This window comes from Chrysochloris asiatica, unplaced genomic scaffold (assembly GCF_000296735.1).
Source record: "Chrysochloris asiatica unplaced genomic scaffold, ChrAsi1.0 scaffold00017, whole genome shotgun sequence".
Classification (NCBI taxonomy): Eukaryota; Metazoa; Chordata; class Mammalia; order Afrosoricida; family Chrysochloridae; genus Chrysochloris; species Chrysochloris asiatica.
In genome coordinates, this window is record NW_006408535.1 from 18,009,151 (window position 1) to 18,034,416 (window position 25,266).

Consider the following 25,266-nt stretch of genomic DNA (forward strand, 5'->3'; position numbering starts at 1 on the left):
AATGGTGTGTAACAACATCAACAATGGCTAATGATCATGAACATTTCTTCATATATTTGTTGGCTGCCTGAATGTCTTCCTTGGTAAACTGTCTAACAACACATATTTTGTTGAGGCTTTTTGCATCTATATTTATAGGAGATATTGGCCTGCAGTTTTGTTTCCTTGAGGTGTCTTTTTCTGGGTTGAGTATCAGAAGTCTGTTTGCTTCATAGAATGAATTAAGGACTATTCCTTCCTACTGTATCTCTTGGAAGAATTTAAACCATATCCGTGTCACTTCTTACAGTATCTGTCAGTTTTCAATGCAAATATAAGAGCATTAACTCATAATGTGGAATCATGAAATTGTGTAATTCATATTGTACAGCTCATATGTGCATGCAGGCTCTCTCTGGAATAAGTTCCATTGATAAGTCTGTATTTAAGTGTATAAGTCTGTATTAAGTGTGTATATAAGTCCCAACAATTAGGTTGGTTTGTATCTAACATTAGTTAGTCAAATGCTTTCCTTAGTGTAGTTTACCTTTCTGTGCATAAAAAACATTGAAAATATACTTCCATATACATGAAAAAAAATTTTTTTTAACATAAAATTGTTGTTGTTGTTGTTTTTAAGTGCCAACGAGTCGATTCCAACCCATAGCAACCCTGTATAGAGTTTCCAATGAGCAGCTGGTGAGTTTGAACCACCGATCTTGCAGTTCAAACGACTTTGCTGTCTGACGCATTAGACCACAGTGCCATTACAGTAGTAATAATAAAGTGTTGGTACAACTTGCAAACTTTTGCTGTTGTTGTTAATACTATTGAATTGATTCCAACTCATAGTGACCCTGTATAGGGTTTCCAAAGAGTGGCTGGTGGGTTTGAACCGCTGACCTTGCAGTTCAAGTTGACCTTCTAGTCCAGTGCTTATCCTCCAGCACCACACCAGGACTTCAAAGTCCTGGTACATTACAAAGTAGCACCCATTGATTAAGAACCATTGTATATACCTCAAATTTTCTTTCTAACTGTTTACTGTGAATTGGGTGAAAGTTTATGGAGAAAATCAGTTTTTTATTCAGCAGTTCATACACAATTTGTTTCATGTCATTGATTGTAATCCCCACAATGTAACATCACTTATCAGACTTCCTCTGTGTTGCCTGTTTTTGATCCTCCGGCTCTCCTTCCCTTCTGAACTTTGGCCTTGGGCAAATGCTGCCCTTTTCATCTCAAGTGGCTGATTATTTTAAGGAGGCCTTACCTCCCTAGTGTTATTGAGCCCGACACAGGAGCTGTCTATTGTTTGGCTGAAAATTGAGTCACTGAGGTGAGTTCACTTCTAGACCTGAAAGGGGACTAAGGGCCGTAAGTCTCTTTCTTATGGCCCTTAGTCTCTCTGACCAGTAAGCTTCGTCTTTTTTATGATTTTGAATTCTGTTTCACATTCTTGTTCCATCCTTTCCAGGACCTTCTAATCTGATCCCTTTCAGTGTTGGTGGTTTCTTATGATCTCATGATCATAGATGCTGAGGTTCCTTTATATTAATTATTTCTTTGTGTCTTTGATTTTCTTCACTCTTCTTTGCTCTGGATGGGGAGATAGCTGCTTATAAGCTTTTAAAGACCAAAGTCACTGCTCATCAAAATAGGATAGGAACAGTTGTGCTCATGGACCTTGATGTCCCCTGGGGCTATGGCCCTGAGCCCTCAGTCCAGGAGCACATTCCCTTAAGGTGTTCAGTTATCACTAAGAACTTTGGCCTTGTTTGCTCTACTATATTCATAGATATATTTGTAGCATATGTAAATTATTGTTAAGTGCCATCAAGTCATTTCCAACTCATAGCAACCCTGTGTAGAATTTGTGAGAAGCCCCTATAGTGGGTATGAACTGACTACCTTATATTTAGCAGTCCAGTGCTTAGTCAACACCCTACCAGGACTGCAATATGTATGTAGACATATCCTCTGTCAAACCTATATCTTTGTTCCTGTATAGTTCTTGTGTTACTATATTGAACTAATATCCTTTATTAAGGATTCAGGTAGTAATGTCCAGTATTCATGTAATAGGCAATATTTTTATATTCTCTCCCCACACTTGTGCAGCTTGTGTGTCTGTGTATTCACTCATAGATTATTGTTATTGAAGGGTTGTAATATAATAGTATTTACCTCTGTTACCTGTAACTCTTGAACAAACAAAAAGTGTGGTTTCTCAGAGCTGTGAGTGCTCCACTTAATAAACCTGATCTTTAATTATCTGTGAGTGAATATCAGAATGATAACATCAGCAAATTATGTGCTGCAGTATTATGTGTGATACATATTACTAGTGATAAGATGGTTAAAAAAAACTAGTCATAAGTGCAGTTCATATTAACTCAAATGCTGTAACTTGGGGATTACCTTCCTCATTATTTAATAATTGCAAAGTGTATGTAATAAAGTATCTTTACTATAGTTTATTAAACTACTATCCTTTATTTGGAGTCCTGGTGTGGCACTGTGGGTTAATGCGCCAGACTGCAAAGCTGTTTGAACTGCAAGGTTGGCGGTTCAAGCTCACCAGCTGCTCCACAGAAACCCTATCCAGGGTCGCTATGGGTTGGAACCGACTCGATGTCACTTAACAACAACAACATCCTTTATTCAGGTAGTAACCAATATTTAGCAAATGCAAATAATGTGTATGTATTTCATGCTGCTCAAATTATATCTTTCAGATAAAACTCCAGTAAATAGGATTTCTGGATCTAAGGGTAGATACATACATGGTTTTGTTTGATATTGCCAAATTATTCATTTTGCATCTTTCCTAGTGCCTGTTTTCCCAACAAACCATTTGAATTTTTAATAATCTAATGAGTGAAAAATAGTGTCTTATTGTAATTTAAATTGCCATTTCTTTTGTTATGTTAGAAATGAATACATTGTTAAGGGCTATTTGTGTAAAGAACACATATTATTTAAAACCACTATTGTAAAAAACCAAGAAAAGGTCCTTATGCTAAAAGAAACATTCTTTGATCCTTACCAGGAATAGTAGGGAAGGGAGAGTAATTCACTGGCTAGAGGGTTGTTGTCATTACTGTTAAATGTCATCAAGTCAATTCTGACTCGTGTAAGGTTTTCGAGGAACAGCTGGTGGTTTTGAACTGATGACCTTTTGGTTCACAGTCCAGTGCTTATCCTACAGCACCACATCAGGAGTCTAGAGTCAGCTGGTGGTTTTGAACCAGTGACTTTTGGTTCAGTCCAGAGCTTATCCTACAGCATCACATCAGGAGACTAGAGTGTAGATACATGTTAGCTGGGGTGATAGAGAAGGCAATAGATAACAAAAAGGAGGTTGTCAGGAGAAAGGTGAAAACAGATGAAGACACATGGAGGAAAGCAAGGGTTAAAGGGAATAGAGGCAAATAGCATTCTATACATAACAACAGTGTTACACAGGCACATAGATACATAGGCAGATCCACAGGCGTAATGGGTATGAGAGGGAGAGTGGGCGTACACCACAAATAACTGAGGGTATTTACCTTTGCAACAAACATACCTATGAATGTGGTAGAGCAAACGGGATAAAACGAGAACTTTCTAGTCGTTACCAAACAGTTTAAGGCAATGAGTTGCTGAGCCTGGGGTGGGGGACACCATGGTCAATTAGCTTAGCACAATCTGCAAAGAAAATGTTCTACATACTTTGGTAAGTAGCATCTGAGAACTTGAAAGCTCATGACTGGCTATATAAGGTGTAACTATTGGTCCCTCTGTGTGCATAAGAACTAGGAGTGATGAAAATTGAAGATGCTTGGAGTCAGCTAGTCCAGTGGACCAATGGAACATGTGAATTTCAGTCACCACACTCTGAGACCAGAAGAACTAGTTGGTGCTTGGTTACCACTATCAACTGTTCTGAAAGGGATCATATTAAACGGTTCCAGAAAGAGTGGGAGACAAAACTCAAAACTATATATTGGGGGGAAAAAAAAGACCAGGCTTATTGGTCAGAAAGAGACTGGAGGAATTCAAGACAATGGCCCTTGGTTATCCTTCAGGTCTGGAAAGGAACTCACTCTTGGGGCTCTATTTTTAGCCAAACAGTAGTTAGGTAGATAGGGAGACAACAACATCATAGAATGGTCAACCATTCAATATCAAAAGGTCAACATTTACCTAAGGACAAAGGACTGTGAACCATAAGGTCTGAGATTCAAGTCCACCAGCCTATTCGCAGGAGACAGATGAAGCTTTCTGAACCTGCAAACATTCAAAACCTTGGAAACCATAAACCTATACAGGGTTGCTGTGAGTCAGAACCTACTAGACGGCACTTAATGACAACAACAATAAAGCTGAGAGGGATATTAAGGAGGATAATGAAATAAGAATCCTAGTGAGGGAGTGGGATCACTGTTGTTACATGAAGGGAATTGTAATCATTGAGATGAAACAAAGTGTATGATTTGTTGAATGTAAAATTGATGATCTTTGTAAACCTTTGCTCAATTCGCAATTAAAAAGTTGCAAAGAAATGAAGAAATATTTATGTGTGTAAGGCTATCATGTTTGGTAAGGTGGAGGGTCAGAGGAAAAAGAGGAAGACCCCTAGCGAGATGGATTGGTAAAGTGGCAGCATCAGTGGGCTCAAGCATGGCAACAATAGTGAGGTTGGCCCAGGATTGGGCAGTTTTTCATTCTGCGGTGCATAAGGTCACTATGAGTCGGTACAGACTCGATGGCACCTAACAACAACAATGTGTGTATATATGAGGAGACTTCAGAAAGTTCATGGGAAATAGAATGAAAAGGTAATAGCATATTTCCATGACTTTTTCAAATCCCCCTCATTCATATATGTATATTTATATATAATATACATCAGATATATAGTTTCTTTTGACTCTATGGCACTGATAACAAAGCAACAATACATTTTCTTTATGAATTATCTATTCCTTTATTTTGTCCATATTTAGGATTTTTGGTGTTTTCCTTTGACATTGGCGTTTTTACATATTAAGTATCTTGTTGTTGTTGTTGTTAAGTGCCGTCGAGTCGGTTCCGACCCATAGCGACCCTGTACAGGATTTCCGAGGGTGTAAATCTTTACGGGAGTAGAAAGCCTCATCTTTCTCCCGCGGAGCGGCTGGTAGTTTCGAACTGCTGACCTTAAGGTTCGCAGCCCAATTCGTAACCACTGCGCTACCAGAGCTCCTTATTAAGTATCTTAGGCTATCTATTATTTGTAGTATGTGCTGTAAAATTTCTCCCCAATTTGTTCATTGTCTTTTGACTTTTAATGCTGTTGTCATGTAAAATTTGAAGTTTTAGGTAGTTAGGACTTTTAATCTTTTTGTGGTTGTTGTTGCACTTGGATTTTTCTATACTCCATTTTGGAGGAATAAACCTGTGTTTTATTTTAGTACCTGCAGTATAGTTTCATTGTCATACTTAGAGCTCTGATTTATTTCGAGTTTATTCTTATGTATGACATGAGGAATGTATCAAATTTTATCTTCTTCCAAGTAGCAATACAGATATTGCACTAACATTTTTTTATTGAAAAGTCCATCTTTGCCCCAGTGATTTAGTAGCTGACTCTTAAAATATTTTTGTATATAATTGAGTCTGTTTTTGTATATGCATATCTATAACTTTAATCTGGGTGTCTATTCATTTTAATTATGAAGACTAGTTCCCCTTCACAACCCTTTATTTTCAGTGTTTTCCTCTCTTTTTTTTTTTTTTAACTTTTTGTTGTGAATTGGGTGAAGGTTTACAGAAAAGATCATCAGCTTTACATTAAACAAAGTATACACTTTGTTACATCTCAATGATTACTGTCCCCTCCCTTCAGCAACAGGTATCTTACTCCCTGATGCTCTCCATTACATCTTATATTTCACAAAGGAACAAAGAAAAAGTATTTGATGTATACTCACACACACACACACACAAAATATGTATTCATTTAAATGTACAAAGGGCACATTCTGCCAACTAGCCTCCTGCCTACAGGCACACAGCCTTTCTCAGTCCATAACTCAGGCCTAGAGACCATAACTGTTCTGTCTCTCTATTCCACTGCCTCTGCCACCATTTCTGTTGTCACCACTTTTCTAGATAGGGATCTCATGCTCTGCTTTCTTGATAGTCTTGGGATTGGTTGTTCCTGAAATGAAAGATTAACTACTCTCCCCTTTTAGTTACACACCTTCTACAATTACAGTTTTGGCAGTCACAATTAATTGTACTAACAGTTACTCACAATTGGTCATAAAATCCTGTCATCATCATCCCTCACCTTCTTTAACTAGATCCATCTGGAAAATAGGGAAACTATTCAGTGGGAATTCTACCTTACCCCCTTCATTCTGAAACTAAGCCCACTCATGAAAGCTTGTAAGCCAGCCACTTCATGCCTTTATAGCCCCCGCCCCATTTTTGATAGCCAATATCTAAATTTCTCATCCTTTCTTATGAACTTAGTACACTGAGGAACCAAGCCTGTTCCTTGATATGAATAATCCTTCCATTCTGGTTAGAATTTTGAGTCACTGCATTCATAATCAAAAGTCTAGTACGTCAAATTATAGCAGTTTGCACTTGTTTTTCTAGCTCTTCCTCTATGTCTATCTTTTCATATAATTTTAGTATCAACTTTGCTAGTTCTGCCTTCTTTTGATTGTTGGCATTAGTTGATGAGCCATGTCACTCTAATATCTGCCTCCATCTTCTCATCTCCTTTTCCTCTATGTGTCTGTTTACCTTCCTCTGCTGCTCTCTCATGTAAACATACATGTGATGGCATTTGTGGTAGTTGTTTTTGGGTGACATTGAGTTGGCTCAGACTCATAGTGACCCTAAGTACAACAAAACAAAGCACTGCCCAGTCCTGAACCATCCTCACAATCATTGTTATGTTTCAGTCCATTGTTGCAGACACTGTGTGAATCCACCTTGTTGAGGGTCATCCTCTTTCTCACTGGCCTTGTACTTCACCGAGCATGATGTCCTTCTCCATGGACTGGTTGACTAGTCTATTCTGATCACATGTCCAAAGTTTATGAGACGAAGTCTTGCCATCTTCGCTTCTAAGGAGCATTATGGCTGTTCTTCTTCCAAGACAGATTTGTTTGATTATTAGGCTGTCTATGGTATAAATAAGGAGCTCTGGTAGCATAGTGGTTACAAATTGGGCTGTGAACCTCAAAGTTAGAAGTTTGAAAGTATCAGCTGTTCCATGAGAGAAAGATGAGGCTTTCTACTCCTGTAAAGAGTTACAGCCTTGGAAACCCTGTGCAGGATCGCTAAGAGTCGGAACTGACTCCACAACACATAACCATCAACCACCATGGTATATTTGATATTCTTCATCATCACCACAATACAGTGGCATCAGTTCTGTAGTCTTCCTCATTCATTTCCCAGTTGTTCATGCATATGAGGCAATTAAAAATATCATGTGTTGGTCCAGGTGTACCTTAATCTTCAAGTGCTTTTTAACACTTTTAAAGGGATTATTTGCAATTGATTTGCCTAGTGTAAATACATCATTTCCTGACTGCTGCTTCCATGGGTGTTGAATGTGAATCCAAATCTTTGACAACTTCAGTCTTTTCTCCATTTATCCTGACACTGCTGATTGGTCCAGTTGTGAGGATTTTTGTTTTCTTTATGTGAAGGTGTGATCCATACTGAAGGCTATCTCTTTGATCTTCATATGTGTTTTAAGTCCTCTTCACTTTCTGTAATCATGGGTGTGTCATTTGCATATTGCAGATCCTTAATGAGTCTTCCTCCGATCCTGATGCCAAATTCTTCTTATACTCCAGTTTTTTGGATTGTTTGTTCAGCATACAAATTGAGTAACTATGGTGAAAGCATTCAATCCTGATACATACCTTTGCTGATTGTAAACCATACAGAAAATAATAGAAAATGGTGTTCTTGGTTTATGTATAGGTTCCACATGAGCACAGTTAAGTGTTCTGGAATTCCCATTCTTCACTATGTGGTACATAATTTGTTATGAGCCAGTCAGTCAAATTCTTTTGTATAGTAATTAAAATATGGGTAAACATCTTTCTGGTATTTTCTGTGTTCAGCCAAGATCCATCTGAAAACAGTAATGATATCTCTAGTTTCTTGTTCCTTCTGAATCTAGCTTGAATTTCTGGCAGTTCCCGGTCAAATGTAATGCTGCAACTGTTTTTGAATTATCTTCAGCAAATTTTTCTTTTGTGTGATATTATTGATAATTTTTTGATAATTCCTGCATATTTTTGAGGGGACATTTTCACAGCCTACCACAAAGGCTGTGGCTTCCCCTCTGATCACTGTTTCAATGTCTTGGACCACATGCTCTGATATATTCATCATCATCATTATTTTTCAGCCATTTATGTTTGTATTTTCCATCTCACTTAAAAGTGGTATAAAAAGAGGATTTTAAATTTTCAATAGAAGGATTTTTTTTATTTCCTACAGAAGTGCCTTTAAATTTTATGATTTTGTTTTAAAAATTCTAATTTTATTACATTGCCATGAGACAGTGTTATTTGTGACAATTTCTATTTTATGGAACTCACTGATTTTTTTCTTTGTGATTTTTAATTTTAAATATTCATTTTTATGTGATTTTTTTGAATGTACTTGTACTTGAGAAGAAAATATATCTTTTATCATTGGGGTATTGTTTAATAGTTTTACATGTAATTTGTTGAATTATTTTTCTATTTCAGTGCATTTTCTGCACAGGTGTTTTTGGTTGATGAGTACTTTAATCATCTTAGTGAAATACAATTTTAATAGTACATGATGAAAGTGATGGTGGTAGTGGGTAAGAGAGTCACTGGCTTACTTTATTTCTCCTTTATTTCTGTAGGATTACTTGTTTTCACCCTTTAGCTTCTTTCTCTTTCTGTCACCCTCAAAAGGGGACTTGTTGTTGTTAAGTGCCATGGAGTTGGTTCTGACTCAAAGCCACCCTTTATAGAGTTTCCAACGAGCAGCTGGTGAGTTTGAACTGCCGACTGTGTGAAGGCCTCTTATACCTTTTATTATTTTTTTTGCCTTTGAAAGAATTTATTTTATACCTATTATACCACATAGTATGCCATTTTTAAACATTGACATGTTAACTTCCTAGTAAGATTCTTAAAGCAAAACAAAAGTATTTACTTATCTTAAACAAGATGCAAAATATTCACTTATTGTCTTCAAACATTATTGCACTTTTCCTTTCATAATTTGACAATGCATGAAACAATCTGCAGACAACTACTGTTTTAACAAAGAACACTTTTAAGTGGATGTGACTGTCCTAAACTGTTGATTAGGCATGGATTTTACATACTTTACTTATATTAGCTGTAACAGTGGAGCTGGAGACTGTTGTGTCTCCTCCAAGCAGCCTGGTGAGAACCACCAACAGTGTGGTGGAACTTGCGGCCCTTCCCCAGGCCACGGCTCTTGTGGCCGACAGATGCCAAACCATGCATCTTCCTGGGCTTGTGGAGTGGCTTGATGATCCATTGGGTGTCAGGATTTCTTCTGATAGTTTTATGGAATGGATCAATAAGGATAACTTAAAAAAATTTGTATGTGGACTCTTCACCAACCCAGTAAGAATTCAGGACTCTGAGGGCCCCACAGTGGGGTCCAACTTGCTCCTTAGCCACTGATTGAAAGCTTCTTAGCAAACTTCAGCTGGTTAACACCACGATGCACAGACTTGCCATAGGTTGCACCCTTAGGCACAGACTTGCCATAGGTTGCACCCTTAGGCACTGGGCGTTTGTGGCCACCTCTGCGCATACAAATCTGATAGACGACGTGACATTGCTTGGCCTTGTCTACTTGCCTTGTCTGGCCGGGTGGGATGGGGAGCTCTGTGCAGCAGTACTGCCAACAGGAGACCAGTAGGAGAAATCGCATCACATCAGACTGCTTCTTCCTCCATAGTTCCTGGATATACTTGCAAGCACCCATCTCGGCTTACCCTGATGGCTGCCGCCAGACCTCTTATACCTTATTTATTTATCTCTTTCTTTACTTGAAGTAAATTTTCTTATTCTCCTTCTGGCTCTTCTTATTTTCAAGCCACTTTCCTTTATCAAGTGCCCAAGAGCTGCAAAGTCTCAGACCTTTGTAAAGTACTTTGTTCCTTATGTTGGGACTTTCTCTTTTTAAGGATTATTTTGTCTATATTTTGTTGAAGTTCTCACTCTCTTCTCTGTTTTTATAGCTTGTCCATCTCTTCTGACCCCCTGCTTGGTTTTTTTTTGTTGTTGTTTTTTTCCCCCACTGCTTGTTATACCCATCGGTTTGCATAGGTGGTGGGAGCTTTGTTGGAATTTTTTTATTTCTCTATTTTCAGGTAATTTGAACTTCTTGGTATTCTGTTTCATAATAACATTGGAGGCATATTCCATATGTGGGTTTAAAAAATATATACACAATAAGACATTTTCCAATTCAACACTTCTTACATGTTCATTGCATCCATCATGTTGTGTGGCCATCACCACTCTTGTTTTCCAAATTATTTGACAGAAACTCAGTGTTCCCTACATTAAGACCCTTCCTTTTCCCTCTCACTCCCACCCCTAATAACCACTAGGAAGCTTTGGGCTCTATACATTTGCCTGTTTATTGAAAGCAGGCTCATATGCTACTTGTCCTTTTGTTATTTACTTCACTCAGCATATTGTTTTCAAGAAACAGGAAAGTTGTAGCATCTGTCAGGACTTCATTTCTCTGTATAGTTGAGTAGTATTCCATTGTATATATGCACCACATTGTGTTTATCCATCCATCTGTTGAGGACCGTCACTTATGTTCTTGTTGGTCTGGTTATTTTGCAGGGTGTCTGAAGAAATTTGAATTCTGGTAGCAGCTATTATCGTTCAGTTTATACCTCTGATACATACATTTTGCAAAGATGACTTTTGATTATGAGTGGTAAATGAATTTTAGGAGTCAAGAGTAAAAGCTCTTTTAGGTCAAGTGGGAGATGTTGGCTTAATCTGGGGTGTATCATTGGAGATGGAGAGCGTTGACAGGTAAGAGTTATGCTGTAGAGGTAGAATCAGTAGACTCACTCATGGATTAGATGTAGGATTAAGAAAAAAGGTGAATCAAGTCTTTGGCTGGAATTGCTGGATCAATGGATACAGAAGCTTTGGGGGAGAACACTTTTAGAAAGGAAGGCAAGAATTCTGCTTTAGCCAGATAAATATGACTCCTGATGTGATGCTGTGGGTTAATGTGCTAGACTGCAAGATCCATTTGAACTGCAAGGTAGTTAGGATAAGAGTAAGGGTAAGGTTCAAGCTTACCCTTACTCCTCAGGAACTTTATACAGGGCTGCTATAAGTCAGAACCAAGTCAATGACACTTAACAAAAACAACAATTTGTTGAATAGCTGATTAGTGATGTTAAAAAGGCAGTTGGCTATATGAGCCTTGAGTTTAGCAAAGAGATCAGAGCCAAGATGTCACTTTGGGAAATCACAGCATTTGAAATCATGGCATAGAGCGTATGTAGAGAAGAAAATTGGTTGTAGCAGTAAACTAAGGGTCACGTCAATACCTTTTTACTAGTGGTAGAACAAAAGAGGAAACAGCAAAGGAATATGAGAGAAATGGCCAATAAAGACAGAAAAAACAAGGGTAGGATGGTATAATAGAAATCAAGAGAAGAAAATGTTTCAAGAAGATGTTAGAGCTTTCAAGAGGGAGTTTAGTTTAAGAATGTGCAGGGGAAGTTAGAGTCCCCACTGAATAGTTTTCATCTTGTCTAGATGAGTCTGGTGAAAAGAGATGGGGATAAGATTCTTATGATACATTAGTAATTGTTATCATGACTAATTGTGACTGTCACAACTGTAAAGGTAGAAGTTTTGTAACAAAAAGGGAGAGTAGTTAATCTTGCAGTCCAGAAACAGAGGACTCTAGGACCATCAAAGGAGAAGAGCACAAGCGGAATATGGGACCCTATCCAGAGAAGCAGTAACAACAGAGAAGGAGGCAAAGATGATGGCATGGAGAGATATAGCAGCTGAGGACTCTAGACTCATGGAAAAAGAAAGACTGTGTGTTGGTGCTTGTGACCTGGGGGCAGGCTTTTAGAATGTGCCCTTTGGTTATTTAAATTATTATGCATTTCTGAGTGTTTTTGTGTACATCCCCTCTCCACCCCCCAAAAAACACAGAGGGAATAGAAGCAAATACTGTTGAATGATGATGCACGGAGAATGTAATCATTGCAATGAAATGAGTGTAAAACCAGTGTTCTCCCATGTAAACGATCACTCAATTCACAATAAAAACTTAAAAAAAAAAAAAAAAAGATGACGTTAGAGTCATCAGCTATGTGAATGCTGCTAAGAGGCTAAGTAATGAAGATAGAGACGCAGTGATTGGATTTGACAGCATGAGGTCATAGTTTGTTGTTGCTGTTAAGTGCTGTCAAGTTGATTCTGACCCATAGTGACCCTGTTTAGAGTTTCCAAGGAGCAGCTGGTGAGCTTAAACTTTCAACCTTGCGGTTCAAACTACTTTGTGGTCCAGCACATTAGCCCACTGCAGCACACCAGGACTCCATGAGGTCACTGGTAAACTTTATTTAAAGACCCATTTCAGTGAATTGGAGGTGATCTAAACTAGATGACAGTAAGTTGAGGGAGTCAAGGTCATGTAGATAATGACTGTAGAAAAAGTTTTCAAAACTGGAAAGAGTCTAAATGTTCATTTGTAGTGGATTGATGAAAAGAGTTACGGTACATCCATATGACAGTATCGTTGCTTGGTGCCGTTGTAGCGATCCTGTGTCTAACAGGATGAAACACTGTCCAGTCCAGTGCCATCCTCACAGTTGCTGCTATGTTCGAGCTAATTATTGCAGCCTCTGTGACAGTCCATCTTGTCCAGGGTATTCCTCTTTTTTGCCAACCCTATACAATACTATAGAATTGTGTGTGTCCATTGAAAAAAATCTGTTGGTATTGGTCTAGCAAGATACATAAAAATCTTTAAAAAGCAAGTTGCAGAATTTAGTTAAAAATAAATCTAATCCAATTTAAAAAATGCATGTGTGTGTTTTCATGTATGTATATAAACAGACACACATATGCATAAAAATGTGAGGAAAGAGTAACAGCTATAGATTAAAAGAAACTTAAGACATGCATCAACCAAATCCAATATTTAAACTTTGTTCAAATATTGTTAAACATAGAGTGTAAAAGAGTTATTGATGAAGGAGCTCTGGTAGCGTAGTGGTTACGAATCAGGCTGTGAACCACAACGTCAGCAGTTCGAAACTACCAGCTATTCCATGGGAGAAAGATGAGGCTTTCTGCTCTCATAAAGATTTATAGCCTAGGAAACCCAGTACAGGGTTGCTATGAGTTGGAACTGACTTCATGGCACATAACAACAACAACAACATACGCACAAAACCCCATTTGATTATGGGAACTTGAAAGCATAAATAAAAATAGAGAGCAGTATAACTGCAACCTATTTTACCCAACATTTTGCCAATATCATTTTCCTCCCACTTTTTTTGTTGAACTATGTTATGAAAATACCAAACATTGTATCATTTCATCAATAACTCTTTTACACTCTATGTTTAACAATATTCAACAAAGCTTAAATATTGGATTTGGTTGATGCATGTCTTAAGTTTCTTTTAATCTATAGCTGTTACTCTTTCCTCACATTTTTATGTCGTGCATTTGTTGAAGAAAGGGGATCATGTATCCTGTAGAATGTCCACATTCTGTATTTAGCTTCAAGATAATGCTTCTCTCCCAAGTGTTCTATAGCTGGTAATTAGATTGAGAGGGTTGATTAGGTTCCAGTTCCATTCTTTTATCAAGTATACCTCACAGGTGGTGGTGATGTGTGTTTTCTACTGTATAAAATAAGGAGGTATGTAATGTCCACCACTTATCTGTCAGTCTGTCATACTTTGATAGTTTACATGTTGCTGTGATGCTGGAAGTTGTACCACCAATATTTTAAATATCAGCAGGGTCACAGTAGACAGGTTTCAGAAGAGTTTTCAGACGACAATAGACTAGGAAGATGGGGAAGCTGACTACTTCTGAATGTTTAGCTACCAAAAACCTTAGGAATAGCATTAGAAGCTTATCAGAAATAATGCCAGAAGATGAGCCACTCAGGTTGTTGGTGGTGATTGTGTGCTGTGGAGTCAGTTCTGACTCACAGCAACCCTGCACAGGGTTTCCTAGGCTGTAAATCTTTACAGGAGCAGAAAGCTGCATCTTTTTCCCATGGGACCGCTGGTAGTTTCAAACTGCTGACCTTGAGGTTAGCAGCCCGACTCATAACCATTACACTACCAGGTGAAGGCACTCAGAATACAACTGGTGAAGAGCTGTTTCCTCAAAGTAGTGTTGACTGTGATGATGTGAATGGAGTAAAGCTTTCAGGACCTGCATTTGTTAATGGGGTACAATTCAAAATGAGGAGAAACAGCTGCAAACATTCATTAATAATTAGAACATGGAATGTATCTATGAAATATGAATCTAGGAAAATTGGAAGTTTTCAAAAATGAAATGGAGCATATAAATATTGATATTCTAGGCATTAGTGAGATGGACAGGTATTGGCCATTTTGAATCTGACAATCACATGGTTTACTATGCTGGCAATGACAAATTCAAGAGAAATGGCATTGCATTCATCATCAAAAAGAACATTTAAAGATCTGTCTTGAAGTATAATGCTGTCTGTGATAGACTAATATCCTAAAATCCACATACTTACAAGGAGGATCATTTAATACCACTATTATTCAGATTTATGCACCAGTCACTAAAGTCAGCATAAATGAAATTGAAGAATTCCACCTGGGGTGGCACTGGGCTAATACGAGGGACTGCACAGTTGGTTTGAACTGCAAGATTAGCATGGGTTGGAACCAACTCAACAGTACTTAGCAACAACAAACCAATTTATTCAGTTTAAAACTGATCAAACATGCAATCAAGGTGCGTTGATAATTACTGGTGATTGGAATGTGAAAGTTGGAAACGAAGGATTGGTACTTACAAAATATGTCCTTGGTGAAAGAAATGATGCTGGATCAGATTATATAATTTTGCAAGACCAATAAATTATTCATTGCAAGTATCTTTTAAAAACAATATAAAAGGCAGCTTAAACACATGGACCTCACCAGATGGACTACGCAGGGATCAAACTGACTACATCTGTGGGACATGATCATACAAAAATTCAATGTCATCTGCCAAAACAAAGCCAGCAACAGTCTGTGGAACAGACCATCAATTGCTCATATGCAAGTTCAGGCTGAAGCTGAAGAAAGTTAAAAATGTCAGCAAAAGCCAAAACATAGCCTTGAACACATCCCATAAGAATTTAGAAGTCATCTCAAGAACAGATTTGATACATTAGACATTAATGACTGAGACTAAAAGAGTTTGAAGGAGCTCTGGTAGCGTAGTGGTTACGAATCGGGCTGCGAACCTTAAGGTCAGCGGTTCGAAACTACCAGCCGCTCCGCGGGAGAAAGATGAGGCTTTCTACTCCCGTAAGGATTTACACCCTCGGAAACCCTGTACAGGGTCGCTATGGGTCGGAACCGACTCGACGGCACTTAACAACAACAACAACAAAAAGAGTTTGAGATGGCATCAAGAACATCATACAGGAAGAAAGCAAAAGGTCATTAAAAAGACAGGAAACAACAACAACAACAAAACAGAGACCAAAATAAATGTCTGAAGAGACTCTGAAACTTGGTCTCCAGTGTAGAGATTATAAAGTGAATGGAAGAAATGAGGAAGTAAAAGAGCTAAATAGAAAATTTCAAAATGCTGCTCAAGAAGACAAGTCAAGTATGATAATGAAATCTGCAGAGACCTGGAGTTAGAAAATGAAAAGAGAAAATCACGCTCAGCATTTGTCAAGCTGAAAGAACAGAGGAAAAATTCAAGCCTTGGCTTTCATTATTGATGAATTCTGTTGGCAAAATAGTAAATGAAGCCGAAAGCATGAATAGAAATGGAAGGAATACACAGAGTCACTGTGCCAAAAAGAAATGGCTGATGTTCAACCATTTCAAGAAGTAGCATATGATCAAGAAATGATGGAACTGAAGGAAGAAGTCCAAGCAACACTGGAGGTATTGGCAAAATCAAAGCTCTAGGAATTGATGGAATACAGATTGAAATCTTTTAACAAACTAATGCAGGAATGGAGGCACTGACTCATCTATGCCAAGAAATTTGGAAGACAGCTACCTGGCCAACTGACTGGAAGAGATCCATATTTGTGCCCATTCCAAAGAAAGGTGACCCAACGGAATGTGGAAATCATCAGACAATATCATTGATATCCAATGTGAGTTTTACTGAAGATAATACAAAAATGGCTGCAAACATACATTGGCAGAGAACTTCCAGAGGTTGAAGCCAGATTCAGAAGAGGATGTGGAACGAGGGATATCATTGTTGGCATCAGATGGATCTTGGCTGAAAGCAGAGAATACCTACCACAAAGATGTTTACTTGTGCTTTACTGACTGTGCAAAGGCTTTCAATTGTGTGGATCATGACAAGCTCTGGACACCATTGCGAAGTATGAGTATTCTGTAACATTTAATTGTGCTTATGAGGAACCTGTACATAGACAAAGAGGCAGTTGTTTGAACAGAACAAGGGAACACTGAATGGCTGAAAATTAGGAAAGGTGTGCACCAGGCTTGTATTCTTTCACCATATTTATTAAATTTGTATTCTAAGCAGATAATCTGAGAAGCAGAATTATATGAAGAAGAATGTGGCATCAGGATTGTAGCAAGACTCATTAACAATCTGTGATAAGCAGATGATACAACCTTGTTTGCTGAAAGTGAAGAGGACTTAAAATACTTACTGATGAAGATCAAAGACCACAACCTTTGGTGTGGTCCCCTCACTATAAAAAAAAAACAAAAATTTTCTCCACTGGACCAATAAATAACAGATAAATGGAGAAAACATAGTTGTCAAAGACTTCATTTTGCTTGGATCAACCATCAACCCTCATGGAAGCAGCAGTCAAGAAATCAAACGTTGTACTGCATTGGGTAAATCTGCACAAGACTTCTTTAAAGTGTTGAAGGCCAAAGATGTCAATTTGAGGACTAAGGTATGCCTGACCCCAAGCCATGGTATTTTCAATAACCTCATATTCATTTGAAAGTTGGACAGTGAATAAAGAAGGCCAGAGAAGTATTGATGCATTTGAATTATGGTGCTGGAGAAGAATATTGAAAGTATCATGGACTGCCAAAAGAACAAACGAATCTGTCTGAAGTACAGCCAGAATGCTTCTTGGAAGCCAGGATGGCTAGATTTTGTATCTCATACTTCAGACATGTTCTCAGAAGGGACCAGTCCCTGGAGAGGGATATCATTTTTGGTAAAGTGGAGGGTCAGAGAAACAGAGGAAGACCCCCAAGGAGATGGATTGGTACAGTGGCTGCAACATTAGGTTCAAATGTATGAATACTTGTGAGGTTGGCGCAGGACCAAGCAGTGTTTCGTTCTGTTGTATATAGGCTCGCTATGAGCCAGTACCAACTCGATAGCACCTAACAACAACAAACAACAACAATGATAGTAGAGCCTGGTCAGGTTAATACATAAAATTAATCATCAAATACCCCCTAGTATTAACAGTATCCTACTTTGAACAATAAATTATGTGGTCCTTCTGTTCATTAATTTTTAGAATCATGAATTGATGTGCTACAAATTTCCTTAGGTGTCTAATGAATTTTAACTCTTTATTTTTACTTGTTTCATTATGAACTCATGGATTTTATGTTGAATAGAGAAAGAAATCCATTTTAACTTTCTTGACATACTCATCTATTTTAATTTTGGCAGTTTGTTTTTTTCTAATTTTGTCAATGAGCTTACATATTTTTACTTAACTGTGAATAGCAAGTATATTTGATTTTATAATATTTTTGGAATGTGAATTCATTGAGTTAAAACTTTAGTGTATTTAAATTACAAATACATCTTCATTATCTTGAAATATGACTGGCATATAGTAGGTCCTCAGTAGAAGGCTACTGAGTGAATAAATGAAAATATTTTGTTTTTAATATTCTTTAAAATTTATAAAATATATTAAAATACTTTGGAATGGTTAGAAAGTACTGTTTTTTTAAGCCACAATAATTCTATTAATTCTTCCCACACTAGTATTTACTAGTCTTTGAAAAGTGACTTCCTGGAAAAAAATGTGTTCTTAAATTGCCTGCAAGTAATTAAGGTGTTACTATTTATGTCATGTTAATCTGGGAGGAACATTGCAAGTGTTGTTTTAAAGGTATTATTTTTAAATTGTGTTCCTTGATATTTATTATTAATGATTGGTATGAGATAATTGAGTAGACAGCAAAGCTGAGTATGGTTGGGCAGTATCTGGAAGGATATTACTTGAATTCAAAATAAATTTAGTAACTGAAGGAGTGTGAGATGTGGGGTGAATGAAATTTAGTGTGGTTAATTGATACTAGGAGGAAAAAAAACATCTCGTCCTAAAATATAAGGAGGACTGATGGACAAAAGAAGCTTAAAAATTTTAAAGGTACTGTGAACATGAGTTGAATTAGCAAGATTAGTAGATTGCTTTAGGAAGAAAAGGCTATGATATTTAAAGCCATGGTGACAAAATGTCACATAAGTGTTGGGATCAAAATAGTGTACTGGGGACTGGACTGAAATTCTAGGGCAAGGGTTACAAACTCACTGACCATAGCATCCCAGATATGATTGGTTTGAGCTGCAAAAAGCAAAACAAAACAATGTAACTGTTTTTCAGCATTTAAGAAATTGGAGATTTGACCCCCCCCACAAAAAAAATCAGATTTCCAATGTTTCTTTGTTAACACTGGACTGGTGCCGAATGTTGTTGTTGTGAAGTGCCATCAAGTTGGTTCCAACCAGTAGTGACCCTGTATAGGATTTCCGAGGAGCAGCTGGTGAGCTTGAACCACTGACCTTGCAGGTCAAATGACTATGCAGTATGGTGCATTAACCCACAGCGCCACACCAGCTGCTGAATCGTGGCTGCCTAATTGTGTTGGGTGAGTTACTATGAGTAGGAGCCAATTCAACAGCTTTTAACAACATCAACTTGAGTTGGGGCAAGCCATGTGCAGTCAAACCATGTCTAGTCTCTACCACTTCTAGCTCCAGGACATTGATATTAGGTGTCACTATGGTTTTTCCTCTGGCAGCTGTTTTTCCCATACTGGTCCATACCCTCTTTCCTCATTTACTTGACCTGCTCATGTAGACATTTGCATGCATCCCTGTAGCTTAGTAGGAAGAATTTTTTTTGACTGTAATGTTTATGTGACCCTGAGGTGCATCTGCAAGGATAGCTGTATCTTCTCTGAATACTAAAAAGTATATAAAATGAAAACAAACAAAAATAACCCCAGAAACTTTTATTTATTTTTTTAAAGTATAGCCCAAAGTAAGTAGCTTACTTTGTAGGGATTTTTTCCTATACATCTCATGGCATTTAAGCGGATATTATGAACTTGCTGATATGTTTGGCAGTGAAATAGGGTACCAAGGAGTGAGTTATTTATTCAGCCAATATTTTCCAGTTATTCCAAAATATTTTGTAAGCATCTACTATGTCAAGTGTTAAAACAGAAAAGCTGTTAAAACAAAGATTCATTTTCTTCCATCAAAGAGCCTATACATTCCTCAAGAGCTTGGAGAGATACAAGACTACCTAACAATTATTATTCATTATGGTGGCTGCTATCAAGGATAGCAAAGGATGTAGTACAAAGAATGAAAAGGATAGCATAATATGCTTGGAGACTGAAAAGAAAATGATTATTGAGTAACTGGGATAGCATAACTGTAGCCTTGGAGTAGGAAAAGTCATCTTTTAGGACCTTTCCAAGTTCATGGTTTCTAAAGCCTCCGGTTTGAACATTAATTAATGTTTTAGTACTTTCTCTGTAAAAGTGTCACATGTACAGCTCATGTAATGAAACGATTTCCATGATTTCATAGCTTCCATGCTTGCTTTCTTGTAATTTATCTCTCGTTGATTGATCAGTGTCCAGTGAGGCTTTTGTACCTTAAGAGGTGAAGATCGTGTATCTGTAATGTCAAACTTCCTCGGTGGTCTACCTGGAGTGACCTGGCAGTGACTTTTGAAGCCAGGAAGGGGATCATGGAGTTGATGCAGTTGGCCTGGCACTGTGTTAGTGCATATTATAGGAGGGTGAGTTCCTGTGTAATCCCTTGCCAGCATCAGGCAAATGATTGGCTATATCTTAAATCCAAATAGAAACAATCTGGACATTCTTAGAAATTGTTTAGTGGTATATGTGTCTTTCTTTTCTTTCTTACCTAAGTGGAAACTATGAAATATTCGTTTTCTCAGTTGCTCTTAAAAAGGGAGCAACTTCTGTGATCAAACAGGTCTGAAAAATGCAGCCAACAATATATAAATGCCTTATTTTCTTGTTTCATCCAATGTTTCCAAGATTTTTTTGATAGGTAAATTTTATTTCCCTAAAATTTTTTCTAGTATTTGTTTTAACATTATGTCTCATTGCCTAGAATTGATGGAACAATAACAAAATTCCACAAATGAGTGGCATTAAGGAGCAGAAATTTATTGTTTGTCTTAGAGTTTTAGAGACTCGACGTTCAAACTGGGGCATCAGCTTTCAGAGATAGTCTTCCTTGTTGGTAGACCAAGAGGAAGTTCCTTGGTGTCTGTCTTCCATGTGTGTGTGTGTCTCTGTGTATGTATTCTCATAAAATACCACTCAGAAGTAACTTGGTTTTAGACACACATACCTTCGCTCTGGTTGAACTCATCAAAATAACACAATGCCTATTTGTGGCACTGTAGGTTAATGTGCTGGACTGCAAATGTCAGTTTTGACTGCAAAGTTGATGGTTCAAGCTCACCAGCCACTACTCAGAAACCCTATACAGGGTCACTATGAGTTGGAACTGACTTGACAGTACTTAACAACAACAACAAAAATTTAAAGTACAAGGGTTAGAACTGCTACATTTCTTATCAGGTGACATAATCTATAACATATTAGATAGAACTAGGATTCTGTTGAGCCACTTTGAGAAATCAGGGTCCTGGTGGGAAACAACTGAGTAATTGAAGGAGCGTTAAATAAAGAAATAATTTATAATTGTGCAGGTAGAATTCAAAAAACTCTCAAGAGATTTTAGAGTACTCTGGAGCTTGGCTAGCAACAGGGAGCTACAACTGCTGGTTCTAAAGGGTTAACTAGAAGAAGCGATCATCAGAACTTGAAGAAGGAGAGCTGTGTGGAGAGGACTTCCTGATAAGAGTTGTAGCCTTTGAATGAGTGAGGTTGCCCTTCCATGGCAACTCCTTCATTTAGATTCCCTGCTGGTGTTTTCCTTTGTTCAAACCCAAAGGAGATCTTAGGGTAATGGAGTTGGTTGATTTAGTCAGTATAGTCCACCTCCTGGAGCACAGACAAGAATGGAGAATAGATCTGGAAGATCAAACAGCTGTTCAGCCCACAGATAATTAACTAATTGGAAGAGTAAACCAGCTTTTAATTCTCATGACTTTTAAATTGTCATTGGAATGAATATGTGAGTTACCTATTAATAAATAGTTCTCTTGATATGTTTTCATTTTTTATTAGTCCTTAATGCTTCCTCTGTTTATTGTGGAGAACATGAAGTGAAAAAAGATTTAATGTCCACAACCAAATTATTATGGAACAAAATTGGTACCGTTGCTTCTCATTATAGAAAATGGTAAGAGAGGATTGTTTAAAATTGCTATTCAGTTATGACCTCTTCTCAACCCAGAGTATTATTATTGCTAGTTGTATATTCCAAATGTTCAAAAAACACAACAAAACTAAACCAATAAGATCTTGCGTTTGGATGACAATAGTAGAGAGCTCTCTCCCTGCCTGCAAATTCTCCTTTGCCTCTTACAAAGCAGTGGGATTGTAGTCACTTACCTGATGAGTAGAAGTGATGTGTGCCACGTGTGTGCTGAGGCTTTCTGGGAAATAGGAATTCCTTCTCCACACCCTTCACTTGTACTGGTTGAATGTAGATGATGATTATACCAGGAAAAAGCCACAAAGTGGAAGGAAACTGAATTACCACAGGGAGAAAAGCTGACTATTGATCTGAACAACTGTTCTGGACTATTACATAAACACATAAATATAAGCTATTACATAAATACATAAACACATATATTTGTATTGTTTTGTGTTCAAGATGCTACGTATTTGGCTTTATTTGATTCAGTAGTTTATTTAACATATGCAAACTCATACAGATACTATTTTAAACTTTAACTTCAAACCTTTAATTTTTTTAAAGCCCCCATGTGGTAAACACTATTCTACTGTGTAGGTGAAACAATGGGACTTAGAAATTAATTATTTAGAAAAAAATAATTATGAATGACTGTTGGGAGCATTTGTTGGAAAACATTTATGAAACCATTGAAGGTTGTTTTCATTTATTCATTCTACAGATAGTCAGGGTTTTCAGTTTGTCCTCCAGGAACTCAGAGTCTAGTAAAAGAGAAAAACACCAAATTAAACAAACTTTAAATGGAAATAGCTACAATGATTGGTACTCCTGATAGTAACGTAGCATTATGAAATCTTATAATAGGGAATGTGACCTGGGCCATGGAAGTTGAAGGAGGCATCTCTGAAGAAGTGGTGAAAAAGACAGAGGATGATTTCTGACAGAACAACATGTACAAAGACCCTGAGATGAATGGAAGGAGACTGAGACTTGGTGAGTAGGGGGTACTTGTGAGAGGCCATTGTTGTTGGAGCTGAGATAATGAGGGAGGGGGGCACCTTGTGGAGCTCTACACTTATGGTTGAGGTTGAGGAAGGCTAAGAGTGTGGAGGAGTCAAAAAAAGTAGGTGAGAAGAAACTGGGAGAAGATGAGGGAAGAGCGTGTTTCAAGAAGAAGATGAGGGAAGAGCGTGTTTCAAGAAAACTGATCACCAGTGGAGATGAAGGTAAGAAGCTTGATTGTGAAGAGAAGAGAGGTAGAGAATTAGGATTCTAAATGGAGAAGGATAGGAGTCAAATTAGTTGTCCTTAGTAAAATAAACAAACTGCCATTGAGTCCATTCAAACTCACAATAATACTATAAAGGGCTTCTGAGACTGTAAATCTTCATGTGACTAGAAAGCCTCCTCTTTCTCCCACAGAGTGGCTAATGGATTTGAATTGGTGACCTTGCAGCTATCAGTCCAGTGCTTATCTTACTGTGTCACCAGGCTTCTTGTGAAGTAGTCAGGCTTGAACATTAAACAAACAAACAAAAGACTGGGAAGAACCCAATCTAAAAGGAGAAGTTAAATTTAATTAAGTACAAGAATGAGTAATTGGTAGCAAGAGCTATTAGTGGTTGTTGAGAAGATTTGAAGAATGTGATTCAAAACATAGACGGAGAGGGTAATTTGCACAGGACAGAGGCTCTATTAATTTAATGAATAAAAAGAATATGTGTGTGCATATATATACAAATGATCAACAAGTTAAGAGATTCCTATTTTCTCTGAAAAGTTAAGGACAGGCTCACCTAAAGAGAGTGAAGAGGGGCTGGGGGCAGGGTCAGAGGTGTGAGAATGTTGGAGGAGGTTTGAAACGATATTGAGTCTTCCAGTGCGTAAGCATTGTGTATCTCTCCATTTATTTGGTTAGTTTTTACTGTGCCTCTTACACTGTTTTGTTAACTTCACTGGCTTAGAAAGTCTTTTCTTTAAAACAAGAATTATTGTTGAAAGAGAAGCTTTGTATAATACTACATTATGGTTTCTTAAAGCAACTTGTGTGAACATAGATCTCTTGAGACCTAAATTGCAAACCAATTGACTTTTACATATACAATGAATCATTGATCTTAATCTCTAAATGAAAATTACTATTATTTTAAAAAACATTATAATTTTGGTTATACATTAACTAACATGCTTGAATTTTGAAACAGCAACAGCAGGATATAGTGGAATACTGTTGTAATGTCTATTATTATTATTTATTAAAAAGTAACATGCTGAAGTGTGGTAGAGAGAACACATGTTGTTCCAGAAGTCAGGACTTCTAGGAGCTCATTCCAGCTCTCTGACGAATTAGCTTTTTTGGCATCACTTTTTTCATATGTAAAATGTAGAGTTGTCTAGTTGAATCAGATAATCTCTGAAATTTGCACAATAAGACTTTGACTCAGCACAGTTTTGCTATGTATTTGAAGAGGAATCAGTGAAAGTTCTTCTGAGAAATGCTATTTGGGTTTATTATAAGTTCCGTAGGAAACAGCAGTCTTCACACGAGAATGTAAGCTCTGTAACTTAGTAAGAGCCAAAGAAGCTCTTGCTTCTTTTCAAAAGAGGGTCCCTTTATGTGTTGCAAGGCATTACAGAGCAGTTAAGTTGGTGGCAGTTCTGGAAACCCATGTTCATTTTCACTAACTAGCATTGCAGCTTACCCATTGCCCCTGAGTTGACTCCAACTCAGCAATGCTATAGGACAGAATAGAACTGCCCCGTAAGGTTTCCAAAGCAACTGGTGGGTTTGATCCGCCAACCTTTTACTTAGCAGCTGAGCACTTAAACCACTGAGCCATCAGGGCTCCTGTCATTATACCCTAAAGACACTAAACTATAAATCAAAACCAAATGGTCAAGCTGCTTCAGCATTAAAAGAATGACACTGCACAGACTGGGACAGCCTTATATTACTTTTCTTGGTCCTCCAGGTAGGAGCCTGGTAGTGCTGTGTGTTAAACAGTAGGCTGCTAACCACAAGATCAGTGGTTCAAATTCACCAATCGCTCAGCAGGAGAAAGATGAAACTGTCTGCTCCTGTAAAGATTTACAGTCTCAGAAACCCTACACAGGGTTGCTGTGAGTCAGAATCTGCTTGATGGCAGTGGGTTTTTGTTTTTGTTTTGGTATGAAGCCTTTATTAGAGTGCACTTTAAGACATAAATAAGTAAACCGCTTTGATGCTCCGTTCTAGAGCCATTACTTTTTTTTTTTTTTTTTTTTAAGTTTTTGTTGTGGATTGAGTGAAAGTTTACAGGGCAGACCATCAGTTTTACATTCAACAAATCATATACCTTGTTTCATTACAATGATGATAATCCCTCCTGGCCACCAGTTCTCAGTCCCT

At 37.6% G+C, this 25,266-nt stretch overlaps 2 pseudogenes; one reads left to right on the plus strand and one right to left on the minus strand.

Annotated features, from left to right (window-relative positions):
- Positions 1-9,360: 9,360 nt before the first annotated feature.
- Positions 9,361-9,990, minus strand: LOC102822514 (annotated as a pseudogene).
- A 13,065-nt stretch (positions 9,991-23,055) lies between these two features.
- LOC102828593 overlaps positions 23,056-25,266 on the plus strand; it is a 15,762-nt pseudogene continuing 13,551 nt past the window's right edge.